This window comes from Rhineura floridana, chromosome 17, assembly GCF_030035675.1.
Source record: "Rhineura floridana isolate rRhiFlo1 chromosome 17, rRhiFlo1.hap2, whole genome shotgun sequence".
Taxonomy (NCBI): Eukaryota; Metazoa; Chordata; class Lepidosauria; order Squamata; family Rhineuridae; genus Rhineura; species Rhineura floridana.
In genome coordinates this window covers 17,858,855-17,876,202 of record NC_084496.1, presented here as the reverse complement: position 1 = coordinate 17,876,202, position 17,348 = coordinate 17,858,855, and the positions used below count along the sequence as shown (strand labels likewise).

At 42.5% G+C, this 17,348-nt stretch overlaps 1 long non-coding RNA gene across 3 annotated transcripts in view; it reads left to right on the top strand.

Moving 5' to 3' along the window:
- LOC133371863 (uncharacterized) overlaps positions 1–14,538 on the top strand; it is a 71,322-nt gene extending 56,784 nt beyond the window's left edge. Inside the window, exons 4-6 of one of the 3 annotated variants that reach the window (XR_009759414.1) lie at positions 48–131; positions 565–636; positions 14,349–14,538. This is a non-coding gene — a long non-coding RNA (uncharacterized LOC133371863). The other 2 variants (XR_009759412.1, XR_009759413.1) reach the window with 2 other exon arrangements.
- Positions 14,539–17,348: the final 2,810 nt, after the last annotated feature.

The window sequence follows — 17,348 nt, the reverse complement described above, 5'->3', positions numbered from 1 at the left end:
GCACAGTCACAGTCACAGATAAATTGCACAGCTTTATCTTCCAGCAGACAGCAGACAGCAGCGACAGCGGCAACGGCTCCTTCGTCCTAGGATCCCTCCACAGCGCATTTTGAGTAAACCAGAAAAGCGGGGTAAGCAAGCGGGTGAGCAGCAGCCGCAAAAAATTCAAAGAGCCATCCTCCAAAGAAAGCTTCTATGTCAAGTGTAGTGAATCAAACTTAGACACACCTGATGGTATTTGTATGTTTTTATTCTGTACGTCGCCCAGAATGGCTGGACAACCAGCCAGATGGGTGACTAATAAATCTAATAAATAAATAAATAAAATTTGTACAGGTTAAAGCTAATCCTTTTAGACCTGGATTTTATGAAATTTTATGAAAGATCAGACTATAAAGATGTTCATTTTTTATTATTTGCCCATTCACAGCAAATTTAGTTAAAAACTCTGTTTGGGTTTTTTTTATCATTGCCAGACAAAATAAGTATGACAGGATATTCTTTCTTCTGGATTATGGAGATAACACCAAGGAAATGCCATTTACATTTCTATTCTTTTTACAGGGCAACAAAACCACGCATGCAAGGAAATTAAAATTCTAAACTTAATTGGATTTTCATACACCCTTTAAAGAGGTAATATTGTGTTTCTTCTTTTCTTTTCTTTTTATTATTGTATCTGAATGTGAGGATTTAATTCAAGGAGGGTTTTGTTGAAGAGCTAGTGTCCTTTGGAGCAAAATGTTTCATTTAACACCATTAAAAATCTATCTTACTCTAATATATATATTGCTGCATCCTGGTATTTCAATTTTGCTCCAGGAAGGTGAAGGTAAATGCCAGGTGATGCAAAAAACTTTTTTAAAATAAAAAGAATGGGCCTCTTCTACATATGCTGCAGAACTCTGTTAATATAATCCCATGGACTCATATTTGTGCCATGGTCAAGCCAGGTGGAGGAGAGTCTCTCTCTCTCTCTCTCTCTCTCTCTCTCTCTCTCTTTCTGTGAGTGTGAGAGAGAGCAATGAGAGAGAAAAAGTTTGCATGTTTATGAAAATCTGTAAATTTTTGAGAAACAATTTGCTAGCCAATGTTCTCTCCTGATTAACTTGAGGGTTGGTTTTTTTTGCAAGCATGAAGAAATGCCAGACATATAACTACTATGGAAGAGAGCTAGTTGCCCTTCCCAGAGTGCAAGACACAAGACGGAGGAGAGACTGGAATTAATTCCTGTTTTATTAGAGTAATGGTTACATCAAAGGCATTGCTTTTCATAGACTTAGCTATGCTAACTCACTACAGTCCCTAACTAAGCTACCTAGGCGTACTCTGCAGCATGTAAAGAAAGTTGACTCAGCAACTGAGTCAGGGGGGCACCCCTTCAAGTAGGGAAGGTCTTCGCTCATAATCTCTGACGCTTGCAAAGTCTCACCTTCTTGCCGACCATGGCGCCGCACGTGGGGCAAAGGGGGGCAAACCTCTGCTGGCTCATCTGACAGTACAGGCTCGATAGGTGCCGGCTCGGCTTCAGGAGGCAGGAAAGCATTTGAAGTGCCAGGTGGGGAGTCCTGGGGGGGTGGAGTTGGCGCACATGCCAGGTCATGCCAGGTCTCTGTTGGGGCATCTGTAGGTGGAGCGAGGTCTACTTTGGCAGGAGAACTGTCCGTGGGAACTGGCAGACTATCAACTACACCCCCTCCCCCATTGTCCTCAAAAGCCTCATCTACCTCTGATTCGTCCCCCTGCTCTATCTGGGGAAGCTGGGGCTTGACCGACTCCCCTCCCTGATTCTCCTGGGAGAGCTGGGGTTCAACACTAGTGTGGTATAGTGGCTAGAGTGCTGGACTAGGACCTGGGAGACTAAGATTCAAATCCCCATTCAGCCATGAAGCTCACTGGGTAACCTTGAACCAGTTTGAAGTCTCTCAGCCTAACCTATCTCACAGGGTTCTTGTGAGGATAAAATGGAGAGGCAGAAGAGCCACACATGACACCTTGAGATCCTGGGAGGAAAAGTTGGATATAAATGCAGTAACGAATGAATAATAAATACTTTATGTTATTTTATTATTACATTTATATTCCAAAGAGTTCATGCATGGTGGACGTTGTCCTCCCCTCCCTATTTTAATCCTCACAACAACCTAGTGAGATAGACTAGGCCAAGGTCACTCAGTAAGCTTTATGGTCTGGGTGGGGTTTTGAACCCTGAGGTCCCAGATCATAGTCCAACACAAATTACTGCACTGCACTATAGATTTGATATGGCTACAGTCCAGTTTATGGGAAAAATTAAGCCAAATATGTTAAATGGGTTTACAATCATGAAAAGAGTCTTGCTAGGTGAGGCTAAAGGTCCATTTAGCACCCAAATATTGGTGGTGATGGTGGGTTCAGATGAATCCTTTTTTTTTTTAATAATTTTTATTCAAATTTTTCCAAAAACAAACAAAACAAAATAAAAAAAACATAACAATACAACAACAAGAAGTAAAAATAAAATAGTTGACTTCCGATTTGTCGCAGATCAGCTATAAGTATATAATATACATCAAACCTGTCCCTTAATGTATACATACAGAATCCCTTTTCTCCATAGGCTGTCTTAATTAATCGTCAAATCCCAGTATCATCATTTTATTTTGATCTTTCAACAAAAAGTCTAAGAGAGGCTTCCATTCCTTAAGAAATGTATCTGTCGATTTTTCTCTAAGTAAACATGTCAATTTATCCATTTCTACTAAGTCCATTAATTTCAATAGCCATTCTTCCATTGTTGGTGTTGATTCCATTTTCCACTTTTGTGCATATAATAATCTTGCTGCCGTAATCATATATAATATTATTCTTCCATATTTCTTTTCTATTTGTTTATCCATAAAACCCAATAAAAAAAATTCTGGTTTTGACTGAATATTTATCTTTAGAATGTTTTGCATCTTCCTACCTATCTGTGCCCAAAATAATTTTGCCTTTTTACACAACCACCACATATGATAAAATGATCCTTCTTGTTGTTTACATTTCCAACAAACATTAGAAACATTACTATACATTTTTGACAACTTTTCTGGAGTCATGTACCAACGGTACATCATTTTATAAAAATTTTCTTTAAGATTATAGCATAGTGTAAATTTCAAGCCTTTTTTCCACATATTTTCCCATTGATCCATTTGTATGTTATAACCAAAATTTTTTGCCCACTTTACCATACACTCTTTTACTTGTTCTTCTTCCATATCCATTTTCAATAAGAGTTTATACATTTTCGCAATTATATTTTCATCATTTGTACACAATCCTATTTCAAAATCAGATTTACTTATTTCAAACCCATACATTTTCTTGTCCATTTTATATCTTTCTAACAATTGTAAATAGGCAAACCATTGAAAACTATATCCTTCCTTTGTCAGTTGTTCTCTCTCTTTCATTATATATTCTCCATGTACATTTTCTAATAGTTCTTGATAAGTTAACCATTTCTCTTTTCCAGTCATTTCTCTTCTATAAAACGCTTCTTGACTTGAGACACATAATGGTATTTTCGAATAAAACCTTGGTTTATATTTATTCCAAATTTTCAACAGAGGACGTCTTATAAAATGATTGTTAAAGTCTACATTTACTTTTACTTTGTCATACCATAGATATCCATGCCATCCCCACTTCAAATTATGGCCCTCCAAATCCAATAGTCTGGTTCAGATGAATCCTTCATGTGTTGAAAGAATCTTAAAGTGGTAAAGCATCTGCTTTGAACACACAATGTCCCAGGTTCAATCTCTGACACCTCCAGGTAAGGCTGGGAGAGAACTTCCTAGCTGAAACCCTGGGCAGCTGCTGCCTGTCAGTGTAGATAATACTGAACTACATGGACCAGTGGCCTGACTCATTATAAGGCAGCTTCCTATGTTCTTAGTATGGTAAAGGGCCATAGCTCAGTGGGAAAGCATCTGCTTTGCCTGCAGAAGGTCCCAGATTCGATCCCCATCACATCTGGTAGGGGTGGTACAGAACCCTATCTGAAATCCTGGAGAGCTGCTGCCAATCAGGATAGACAATACAGAGCTTGATGGAGTAATGGTCTGATGTGGTGATGGGGAATTTGGTAGTTCATTGGACTGGGGGTCCTTGAGGGACCTGAAGACACAGGCTTGCAACAATAAGGTCATTCATTGGCGATCACTCATGGCCGAGTAAGATTGTCTTCCAAGATTGCTTGGAAGACGCCTGTGCGTGAATTTGTTTTATGTGGGGAGATCGGCTCATGACAATCAACACACAATCTTGACAGAAGAAGGCTTTGATCCAATGGCATGGATACCATGATGATTGGAAGTCTTTTATCTGCTGCAACCTTCATCCGCCTTCACAGCCATTGTAACATACACATTGTTATACTCCGCCTGTTGTGCCATTGAGGACTTTCTTGGATCGTTCTTTGTCTGGTTCCTCTCCCTCGACCTTACTGCCATGGGTGACCCTGCTAGGAGTACATGACTCCCGACGGCATTGCTCACAGGGTTCATTGGAACACTCAAGCCCACTCACCACTACAAGGTGACGATCCAGCGAGGGGACAACAATAAGGTAGGCCTTTATTGGATGACAAGTGTACACTTGGTCAGTCTCCCTCTGAATGAGTGGAGAACTGCCACACGGTACTGCTTGCCTGGAGTTTTTATACACTTTAGGACAAAGAAATTAGCATTAACGAATCAGGAGCTTACACATCAGTATTACCTAGGCATTACAGTATTACATAGGCATTGCATAGACATTGCATAGGAATTGCATTAGAATTGCATTGGCGTTGCAGTATGTTCTAGTCAATTTGTCAAAGTTCAGAACTTCACATACCAGTACATGAGCTGAGTACTCCAGCTAATGAGCTAAGCATTTTAGTTAATGCAATCCTTCCTACATTTTGGAGAGTACAGAGATGTTCAGAGATGTTCAGTGTCTGTTCAGTGTTATCTTTTCAAGTTCTAGCTGTTCCATACAAACCAGCACAGTCCAAGAAGAAAAGGGTTCTGGCTGGCTATAAACCTTTATAGCTTTATAAAAGAATATATATTTTATTTAGTGTTTGAATAAGAATTCTCTATCAGTGCTATAAGGCAGATTCCTATGTTCTTTACATGTGAGGGGTTTGTGGAGCAACATGGGCCCACCAGACAGGCTTCCTTCATTGATCTCATTCCCAGGGCTGGTCAATAAGCAAGGAGGCACTCACTCAGGTATTTGGGGCTCAGGTCATTTAATTTATTTTTTAAAACCATGTATGTTGATGATGATGGGTTCCAGGTGTGGTACTACTGGGTTTTGTTTCCTTTACATAGGAGAATATTGGAGATTTATGATGTCTTTCATTTGTAATATTTCTTTTGTTTTCAAATATACAAGCAGAGTATATTGGAGGCAAAGAGGTACTCCTTCTGCAGGCAGATCACCACCACCCCACTCCCCCAGAGAGTAACTGGGGCAGTCTTCCAATACTGCATTCCTTGTTTCAGCTAACTACAGCCAATTGCAAAACTGCTGTCGCGAATACCCATCTGTTTGCTTATCAGGCAGCGAGCCAGGGCGCAAGCCAGCAGTGGCATCTATTGTTCCTCCTTCTCATCACCACCACTTTTGGTTGAGCCAGAGCAAGAGACATGGTGAATGAGCAAGCAGGTTGCAAGGAGGAACAGGTCCAGGTGGCTCTTGTCAGTGGGCCCTCTGCTAGAAGAAAGGTCATTGCTAAGGCTGTGCAAGGCACCCCCAATTTTGTTTGGAGCTCAGTTTGGTGAGCCTGATTGGGCCCAGTTTCAGGCCAGATCACTCTGAATTAGGAGCCTTGCACAGCCCTAGGGTCAGCCAGTGAGGAGATGGAGGGAGAGAAAGAGGCAATGCTGACAGAAAGTCTCGTCTATATCATTTCCTTCTTCTTACCTCCTCCTCACTGCCAGGCCCCATGCTTTTATTTATTATGATGATTTTAAAATTTATATCATGCCATTCCTCGCAAAGGAACCCAGAGTGGCACTTTTGATAGCTCCAAATCACTCTGGGTGGACCAGACCCAATCCAGGGTGATCTGGGCCTGTCTCATCCTGCTCCACACAAAACCTGGATACGCCTGATTCAGTTCAGGATTTGGGATTTGCCCAGACCAGATGTGCAGACTCCCTGTCTGAAAACCTGGAGAGCCGTTGGCAGTCAATGTAGACAGTACTGAGCTAGATGCACCAATGCTCTGACTGTGTTGGCAGATGCCCATCTTTGACCTCGTCCCTGTCTGAACTCTTGCTATGATGTATCAGTCCTTTAGTAATATACAGTACTAACTAAGTATTGAAAGAGCTGTGAGTTCTCCTTCACATTTTTTTTCTGCCCGAGATATGTCAAAAATCACACCTCAAGAACGAAGTTTTCTGCACTGTGAAAACAAAAACCAACATCTCCTGCACAAGGAAACAAGTGTCTCTGAGAGAGGGTCTAATTATAAAACCATCAGTCCATTTGTGAAGCTTTTGAAAATGCATGTCAGTAATCAGTCAGGCCAGGAGGCCTCAGTGAAGTATAATATTCTCAATGTTAGGGCTGCACTTGGCACCACGGCATCTTCAAGTGGGTGGTTGATAATGATAATATGTGACTCTGTGTGTGTGTGTGTGTGTGTGTGTGTGTGTGCACGTGTGCATGCAGCTCCATTTAAACAACAGCTAATGAGTTATACAAATGTATTATTTGAAAAGCAGTACCTGAGGAAGGGGTGAATTGGTCAGCAGGAGAGAACATGCTTTGCATGCCAAAGGCCCCAGATTCAATCCCTGCCCTTTGTAATCCCAGGGAAGGTGCATAAGGCCATCACCTTTCTGAAACTAAGCAGGCCTAGGTCTGGTCAGTGCCTGGATGGGAGACTGCCCAGGAACCACACATACACTACCCTGGTTTCCAAGACATATAAATGTAAGAAAGATATAAGTGTAGGCATGAAGAAAGGTGAGATATAACTGTGAGAAAATAAATACATAAAAATAAGAAGGGATCAGGAGAGCCAGTGTGGTATAGTGGTTATAGTGTCGACTAGGACCCAGGAGACCAGGGTTCAAAATTCCCACTCAGCCATGAAGCTCCCTGCATGGCCTTGGGCCAGTTACAGTCTGCAGCCTAATTTACCTTGCAGGATTGTTGTGAGAATAAAATGAAGAGAGAGGAGAACCATGTAAGTCACCTTAAACTCATTGGAGGAAAGGTAGGATCTAAATGTAATAAATAAAAACTAAATAGTAGGCGGTGGTGGCTGGTACCCATCAGGACAGGTAGGGCTGAAGGCAAAGGGGTCAACAGTTGGTGGAGCCAGAGCCAATGATCTGTGGAGCCAATTAATTCTAGTCCAGTTCTGAGACTACAGAGGGAGCTGTCTACTAGTGCTGCTCTCTAGACATGTTATAAGATGGCAATTGCTGAGGGCAGACTGAGGTTGGTAGGGCAGTGCCCATATGCCCCAATGAACCAGACTCCACCAGTAGTAGGGGATAGGAAAGACCCCTGCTGTTGTGATCAATGGGGATATCCACTGCTGAGGAGGGGTAATGGCCCAAGCAAGGGGAGGGCAGAGGTTTCTGGTGGAACAGGAACCTTGGGGGGAGCTCACGGTGTGGGTTAAGGACCACAGACAGTGCTCCTGAAGCTGAAGCCAAACATCCAAGTTGTCTCGGCAAGGTCCTGGAGCAACTGGCTGAGTTTTATAGCAGGGCTAGGGAGGATTCTTTTGATCCCTGAGGAGTCTGAGGATGAACCATCATAGTCTGGTGGCAGAAGAGTCTCCTCAGAGCACAAAGGAAACTCTGGTGTCCTGGGCTCACATGGGATGGAATGGATCCACCTCCTCTTTGAAGCTGCAGATGGCAGAGGACTCTGCCTCTGAGGAGTTTGGTTTGGGACCATGACCCTTGCCTGAAATCCTCAAGAATTGTTCCTGGTCAAAGTAGACAATACCGGGTAAATGGACAAATGTAAAAGTCTGGCCTGCATAAGACAGCTTCCTAGGTCTTCTGGGAAAAAAATGAAATGGACTGCCTTCAAGTCGATTCCAACTTACGTCAACCCTATGAATAAGGTTGTCATGGTAAGTGGTATTCAGAAGAGGTTTACCATTGCCTTCCTCTGAGGCTGAGAAATGTATGGGTAAAATTGGGGAGGGGCAGTGGGGAGAGTGTGATGGTGGGAGAGAGGTGAGTAAACATGGCCCCACTCTTCTGCCTCACCCAATATCTATCATGTGTCTTGAACATCCGTGTGTGTGTGTGTGTGTGTGTGTGTGTGTTGATTTTCTGATGTACAGGTGCTGTTGTGTGTGTTGATAAAACACCTCTTTTAAAAAAATCTTGATATTTATATGGCTTTTTAAAAAACAAGATTTGCAGTGTGTGTGTTTTTCAGTACACATGTGCATGTTGGTTATGAGGAAAAGGGCAATATGCGGATGAACTGAAGGGTTTGAAAGCTGTGGCAACCTGCAGAGTCATGGATTCGCATTGTCAGGCACATACTGAGGCTCACACTTCTTTGGGGGGCCCTGTTCCTTCTCCTCTTTGCTTGCCATCTCTGAGCACAGAAGGGCTGTCCAGAATGAGTACAGGAAGCTGCAGCCTCCACATGCCTTCTGCTCGCTCTCCTGCTGGGCACTTGTCTGGATTGGGGCCTGAAGAAGAGGGCAAGTGAATGGGCAGCAGTGACACTGGACAGAAGGAGGTAGGCCCACTAGGGAAGGGGGCATTAAAGTATAGTGTCTGATTCCCTATCCATAAAGAGCCATAATTCGGTGATAGAACATCTCTCGGCTTTGCATGCAGAAGGTTCCAGCTTCAATCTGGTATACCCAGAGAAGGCTGGGAAAGATTTCCTGTCTGCAGTCCAGAAGAGCTGCTGCCAGTCAGCGCAGACAGCTGGAACAATGTTCTGATTCAATATAAGGCAGCTTCTTATAATCCTCCTGCCCCTCCCCAAAAAACCACAGCAGCACCTTAATTCTGGAAATGATTTTAGATATTATCCTAGTTCATGCAGAATTCTGGTGCAGTGAACTTCATCACTGAGTGAATCCACAGATCACTAAATGAACAGAACAGAAGGATATCTGCTAATCCCTAGATCAGGGATGGGGAACCTCAGCCCCAGAGGCTGAATTTGGCCCTCAAGCCCACTCTACATGGTCCTCATCACTCTTCCCAACTACACCTTTCTTCCAGGCCAACCCTCTCACCAGTCTTGCTTTGCAACCTCTTAGACTGTTTTTGCCTGATTGAATTGATCTTTGAAGTCTAATAATGCCTTTTGCTTGCTTGGACCTAAGGCAGAGAGGGATGTGTGAATAAATTGACATTTGTTGTTTTGCTCTTGGTCCCATCCACCACTGTTTTGTGGCTCTTGGAAGGTTGCCTGGAAGGGAATCTTCAGAAAAGGTTCCCCACCTCTGCCCTAAGTGTAGTGTAAGTGAGAATCAGTGGTGACTGGTGCTCATTGGAACTGGTGGGAAGGCAGGGAGCCCAACAGTAGGCAGAGCAAACTAGTTCTAGTTTTGTCCCCATTCTCCTCCCTTCTGAGTTTTACAGTGGCAGTACTGTGACTAAGGAGAAAGAAGATGATAGCCAGGGCTATCTCCTGAACTGGTTATAAATAAGAAGGCAGGAAGGCTGAGACTAGCTGGGGCTGGCAGAGGTTGGTGGGGCTATGCCTCATTTGCTCTAATGGACCAGCCTCCACTGGTGAAGAACATCCCAGTTCAGCTTGAGATATTATTTATTTATTATTTGATGTATATTGTGCCCTTCCTCCCAGTGGGAGCCCAGGGCATCAAACAAAAGCACTAAAAACACTTTAAAACATCATAAAAACAGACTTTGATATATATTAAAACAAACATCTTTAAAAACGTTTAAAAAGAGCTTAATAATATCTTTTTAAAAAGGTTCATAAACATATTTGTTTGTTTTAAAAAGAAGGTTTAGAAACATATTAAAAAGCAATTCCAACAAAGACACAGACTGGGCTAAGGTCTCAACTTAAAAGGCTTGTTGAAAGAGGAGATATGTGTTGAACTGATTAGTAGTTCCCTATTCCTCCTATCCCTCCTTTCTGCCCGCCCCCTGACATGCTTGGAGAGATTCACAGCTTAACCCCCCCCAAAAAAAACCTTCTTTGAACCATTCTGTGAAAATTGGAAAACCACAATCAAAGATTGATGTTGATTGCCCTGTAATGCAAATTATTCTGTTCAAGTAGACTGAATCATCAATCGCTGATAGAAGACTTAGCTAAATCAGGCTGTAGTTCTGTACCACTTACCTGGGAGTAGGGACGAAATGATCTGCCAATTTAGGTTCTCTCAGTTTCTCATTTTTCTAATCTTAAATTTACTTCTCCACATTTCTGAAGCAATCTGATTTTTTTTACAATAATTCCTCATGAAAATTCTTCAGCATTTTAGTACAAATTTCTTCTTACAGTATAACCTTGCTATTATGCGGGTTGCTGTACTGTGGATTCGGATATACTGGAAGTATGACAATGTCACCGAGTACAATACTGTATACAGTACTACGGTTTTCATTGTAATGTGGAACCCCTATAACACAGGTGCACCCTTTGTCTCCCAACCCCCATATTATAATGAGGTCCTACAGTATATACATTTTTGTATGCAGTTTTGACTAATGTACACATCGAATCATAGAATCATGGAGTTGGAAGGGGTCTATAAGGCCATCGAGTCTAACCCCCTGCTCAATGCAGGAATCCAGGTTAAAGCATACCCAACAGGTGCCTATCCAGCTGCCTCTTGAATACCTCCAGTGTTGTAGAGCCCACCACCTCCCTAGGTAATTGGTTCCACTGCATATCACTCTAACAGTTAGGAAGTTTTTCCTAATGTTCAGCTGAAATCTGGCTTCCTGCAACTTGAGCCTGTTATTCCATGTCCTGCACTCTGAGATGATCGAGAAGAGATCCTGGCTCTCCTCTGTGTGGCAATCTTTCAAGTACTTGAAGAGTGCTATCATATCTCTCCTCAGTCTTCTCTTCTCAAGGCTAAATATGCCCAGTGCTTTCAGTCTCTCCTCACAGGGCTTTGTTTCTAATCCTCTGATCATACTCGTTGCCCTCCTCTGAACCCATTTCAGTTTGTTTGCATCCTTCTTAAAGTGTGGTGTCCAGAACCGGACACAGTAGTCAAGATGAGACCTAACCAGTGCCGAATAGAGGGGAACCAATACTTCACACAATTTGGATACTATACTTCTATAAGGTCCTCCGTGGCGCAGAGTGGTAAGCGGCGGTAACGCAGCCGAAGCTCTGCTCATGGCCAGAGTTAGATTCCAACGAAAGGAGGAAGTCGAATCTCTGGTAAAAGGGGTTGAGGTCCACTCAGCCTTCCATCCATCCGTGGTCGGTAAAATGAGTACCCGGCATATGCTGGGGGGTAAAGAAAGGCCGGGGAAGGAACTGGCAATCCCACCCCATATATACGGTCTGCCTTGTAAACGTTGCAAGACGTCACTCTAAGAGTCGGAAACGACTCGCACTATAAGTGCGGGGACACCTTTACCTTTACCTTTTACTTCTGTTAATGGAGCCTAAAATAGCATTTATCTTTTTTGCAGCCACATCACACTGTTGGCTCATATTCAGCTTGTGATCAACAATAATCCCAAGATCCTGCTCACATGTAGTATTGCTGAGCCAACTATCTCCCATCTTATAACTGTGCATTTGGTTTCTTTTTCCTAGGTGTAAAACTTTGCATATATCCCTGTTAAATTTCATTCTGGTATCTTCAGCCCAATGCTCCAGCCTATCAAGATCCCTTTGAATTTTGTTTCTGTCTTCCAAGTTCTTAGCTATCCCTCCCAATTTTGTATCATCTGCAAATTTGATAAGCATTCCCTGCACTTCCTCATCCAAATCATTAATACAAATATTGAAGAGCACTGGGCCCAGGACCAAGACCTGCAGTACCCCACTCATTACCTCCCCCCAGTTTGAGAAGGAATCATTGATAAGCATTCTTTGAGTACAATTCTGTAGCCAAGTGTAGATCCACCTGATACTTGTTCCATCCACCTAGCTTTTAGCTAGCTTGCCAATCAAACTATCATGGAGCACTTTATCAAAAGCTTTGCTGAAGTTGAGATATATTATGTCCACAGCATTCCCACAGTCTACAAGGGAGGTTACCCAATCAAAAAATGAGATAAGACAATTTCTTCTAATATAATGCACTTTTGTATGTTATTTTCACCAATATATTCATTTTGTGCACACTTTCCTCTAATATATGCATTTTTGTAAACACTGCTTGGTTGGAGAACTGCATTGCAAAATTCGGATAAGTGTGAATTTTGAAGGATGGCTATGCTTCAATCCTCATATTGTTTTGGAAAGTGCGAATTTGATAAATTTGGTTTTAAATGTGAACTGAATTGAATTTCTCCCCCATCGCTCCCTGGGAATATGCCCCATTGGACTCAGTGGGACTTTCTTCTGAGCAGACATGTATAACATTACTCCATTAATGAATGTTGTGACCCAAGTTGGGAGGGGAGGCATCGACAAGGGTGATATCAACTTTGAGGACTGGGGCCATGAGCTGGGGGAGGGGTCAAGCAGTGAGGAGAGTTCACATCATGCCCAGTCCCCTGGCCTGTCTGCTGGAGTGCAACCTGAACTGTCAGAGGCTGCTCCATTAGACACACACCCTCACCCACGCCTGAGGTACTGCCTTGTCAACCTGATGTTCCCTAGTCAAGTGCCCCACAGCTTCTCATGCTTGAGCCACCACCAGTCGGAGGGGGAAGCTGAGATCCAGCCCCCATCACCTCACATTTGGAGGCTTCAGAGGTATGAAGTTCAATGGACAGAGTTAAGGAGGAGCCGTTGTTTATGCACAAAAGCCAAGCCTATTTAAGTGGACTCAGGGGAGGGGTTCATTGTCTAAGAGCTGCAAAGATATGCTTAGTCAGTGTTAGCCAGGGCAAAAGTTCCTAGAAAGAGTAGTTAGGTTGATGAGTCGTAAAGCTTTTGATATATCTATTACTCTAATAAAAAGAGAAAAACTCACAGAACCGTGTTAGATTGCGTTCCTCGGCTTCAGACAGGACAATGAATGAGTGAAGAGGAAAATATTTAATATCTTGATAGAGCATTCTTATCATTGGCACCCCAATTATTAATTAATTAATTAATTAGAATTCTATCCCGCCCTTTCTCCCAGTAGGAGCCCAAGGAAAATCAGACAGTTGCCCTCTTTGTCTGCATTCAGGAAACATATCAAACTAACAAGGTGCCCTCCAGCTGTTGATGGACTTCATCATCAATGTCCATTGGTTATGCTGGCTGGGACTGTTGGGATCTGAAGTCCAACACTGTCTAAAAAACACCACACTTGGTACCCCTGATGTAAAGCCATATAGACACAAACTTTATATAGTTTTATGAAGTTTTTATCTTGCTCGTTTTAAAATGTAATTTTATTGCTGTGAGCTGCCCTGGGCTCCCCTTTGGGGAAGAAGGACGGGTTATAAATTTGAATAAATAAACCTTGCAAGTATTTTCAGATTTCTATTAAATATAAAACATATTTATACATTATATTTAATATATTTTTAATATATTTTAATATATGTAATACATTAAATATGTAGATCAGGGTCCATTGCATACATAATTTGTAACATGTACCTTTCACATTGTATATAGTTAATAACAGGGATGGAGGACCTGTTGGCATGATGGGAGCTGTGGTTCAACATAATCTGAAGAGCCACAAGTTCTTCATCCCTGCTTAATAATAGAAAAATAAGGAAATGGAATAACATTTTAAAAAAACCACTTGATTCCTTGCCAGCAGCTTTCTCTGCTTTAAAACCAGCTGCTAAACTGGCAGAGAGGGGTAGCAATGATGTCATCACTTGTTTGCTCTCACGAATCTTGGTGCACTAATATCTCTGCATTGCATCAGTAACACAGGAGAGAAGACTGTTCTTGCCCTTGCATCAGCAATCGCCGTCCCTAAATTGTCAGGAAAGCCAGGCTGTGAGGCGACATGAGTGGTACAACTAGCTTGCCATTTTGCATAGGAAAATGTTATGTGCATCCCCCGATTTGAGAATGTGACAATGGATCTTCAGGCCTATGGCTTAGGACATTTTTTTATAAAATATTCCATACTGTAATTTTGTGAACTGTATTAATCATGCAAATTATATATTTTGTATGTAAATTATATAGCCAATAATTTGTATAAATCATGCTAATATAGATATGTACATATGAAAAGCAATTATTTATTCCAGGGTGCATGGTCTGAAGCAGGAGGAGCCAATGTGTTCCCTGCCAGTTGTCACGGGCTATGGATCCGATCATTCCTGACCACTGACCATGCTGGCTGGGGTTGATGGGAGTTGGAGTTTGCAGCTTGTGAACAAGGCAGGAAGTTACAAAGTGAACATTGGCTCAGCTGTAGCATTACAGTAACTGTGTAGCAGGGCTTTTTTGCTCTGCAAAAAAGAAAAAAGTAAATACATAAATAAAAAACCAGTGGCAGGATTGGGCACCTGGGAGTGGTTACTGCGAGATGATGGAGAGAACAAGAGAGAGGATTTGAGTCCTATTTCCTTTGGCTAGAAGGTTTGCCTGCATTGCTAATCGAATGGGGTGGTGTGGAGGAAAATGAGATGAGACAGTGTGAATTTTTTCCTCTCATTTTTTCTCCCACAACTGTCACCAGGCTGATTTTTTTAAAAAAACTTCATAGAGACTTTATTTAGAAAGGATTGCCTCCACACCCTCTCTTGTGGTGGATGAATTATAGCCACAGAAGCAACAAGGCAGAAGAGTAACTGGTCGGCTGACTTTTCTCAGGTTCTGTGGCTTTTTTGGAGGTATGTAGGTGGAGTGAATGAGTAAGATTTGCCTTAACCACTACCTGATTGCAGTGACTGTGCTTCAAAAATGCTGAACTATTTGTGACCCCAAAACAAAGCTCTTTAGCTTCAGAAAACATAGAAGATGGGCCAGGGACCCATTCTGGAAGGACGTGGAAGGACATTTTTAACTCCACCTCCACCTCAGTTATGGAGCATAGAGTGGGTGGGTGTGTTTGTGTACCATACCAGCCTCACTGGCTGTGAAGTCATGTTAGGGTTGGATGGATCAGGTTATTTCCAGTCTGTGTCACTTTTTAGTGGTTAAGGCGTTGGACCTGGGAGACCAGGGTTTGAAACCCCACATAGCCATGAAGCTCACTGGGTGACCTTGGGCCAGTCACTGCCTCTCAGCCTCATGAAAACCCCATTCATAGGGTCGCCATTAGTCAGAATTGACTTGAAGGCAGTACATTTACATTTAAATTATAGGTCTACTCTACCCCCTTTTTTGCTGTTTTTTCTTTAAAAAATGCACACAGACACCCATATATACACAATCACATTTAAATTGTACATATATTTCCCTAAAATGCACATTTGGTATGCATTTGTACATATTTTTATGTATACTTTTCCTACAAAGCCAAATTTCTATGCTTTTCAATGCATCCCCCAAAGTACTCATTTCTGTATGCATTTCCCCATAAAACATGACTTTTGCGCACAATTTAAAAAAAAGGAAACTATTGCAAAATTGTAAACATGTGTGGTCCAATTGATATATGTGGATCAGAATGCAGTTAAGTCTGGGTTAGGTGAATTAGGTTGGCCCACTTTAAAATGTGGATGTTCCCATTCCCTCCATCCCTAAATCACACAAAATGATGCTTGTGAGAGTCTCCATTGGTGACACCACCTTTGATTTCTTCTGAGGAGCCCTTAGAGGGAAGGAAGCATTATTTATTTATTTATTAAATTTGTATCCCTCCCTTCCTATCAAAAGGAGCCCAGGACAGCATTGCCCTCACTCTGATTGACCACATGGATATCAGAGGATGCCACCTGCAAGGTGGGGAACCTCAACCTTAGGCCTCAAATGCAACCCTCCAGGTCTCTCTATCTGGCCGTCAGGGTATTTCCCAGGCCACACCCCTGCCCAGGCCACACCCATAACTGGACCAGCTCTGTGTCCTTTTGCCTGACTGTAAAGTGTTTTTTTTTTAACTGTGATAATGCCTCTTGCTTGCCTCGATGGAGAGAAGGGATGGGGAATAGAAACCTCAGACTTTTGCATGACTGGAATATAACCTACTGTAAAAACAAAGTGTATACCACCCACATTTGCCCCTGCCCTCACCCACCACTGCCAAGTGGCCTCTGAAATGTTGCCCAAAAGGTAATGTGGCCCTGAGGCTGAAAGAGGTTTCCATCTGCTAGGACTTGCATGAATGTCACCACCACCAAGATGTCATAACACAGGTCTGGGGAACCTTTGGCCTTCGAGATGTTGCTGAACTACAATTCCTTTCTTCCCATGCTTGCTAGGACTGATAGGACTTGTAGTTCAGCAACATCTGGAGGGCCACAGGATCCCCATCCTTGTCACAACAGATAGTAGCAGCAAAAGAAGCCAAAGGGGAGTCTCAGGAAACCTCCAGCCCCCCTGGCAGTGTTAGCTAGTGACCTTTCAGTTCAGTTTTAGTTCTCACCAACAATGAATGAGATGTGCTGGAAAGAGATTGAGTTGGGACCTAATGAAGGTTAAAGGTTTGTAGCTTTTTCTTGCTGTATAGTATTTTTGGCCAGGATCCAAAAACCCACACAATTCATTCCAAGTGCCCAGAGTGGTTTGGGCAGGGGTGTGCACCTACCAGAACATTTGGTTTGCACCCCAATTCAGTGCATGGGAAAACAGCCCTGTCTGTTCATACCTGCCTTTTACTTTAAGGTCTCAGGGTGGGTTACAACTATAAAATATACAGTTATAATGCAAAAAAAGATTGGTAACAGGGACCAGATGATCCGAACATATAAAACCGATTCTAGCCCGCTTGCATTGGCTGCCTGTATGTTTCTGAGCTCGATTCAAGGGGCTGGTGTTAACCTATAAAGCCTTACATGGCTTAGGACCACAATATCTGATGGAACACCTCTCCCGACACGAACCCATCTGTACACTATGATCAACATGAAAGGCCCTCCTCCGGGTGCCTAATCCGAGGGAAGTTTCTGGATGGCAACAGGGGAAAAGGCCTTCTCAGTAGTGGCCCCCAAATTATGAAATGATCTCGTTGATGAGGTGTGCCTGACGCCAACCATATTATCTTTTTGGCACCAGGTCAAGACTTTCCTCTTCTCCCAGGCATTTTAGCATGTGTTTTTAAATTGCTTTTTAAAAAATGTGTTTTTTTATATTTTGTATATTTA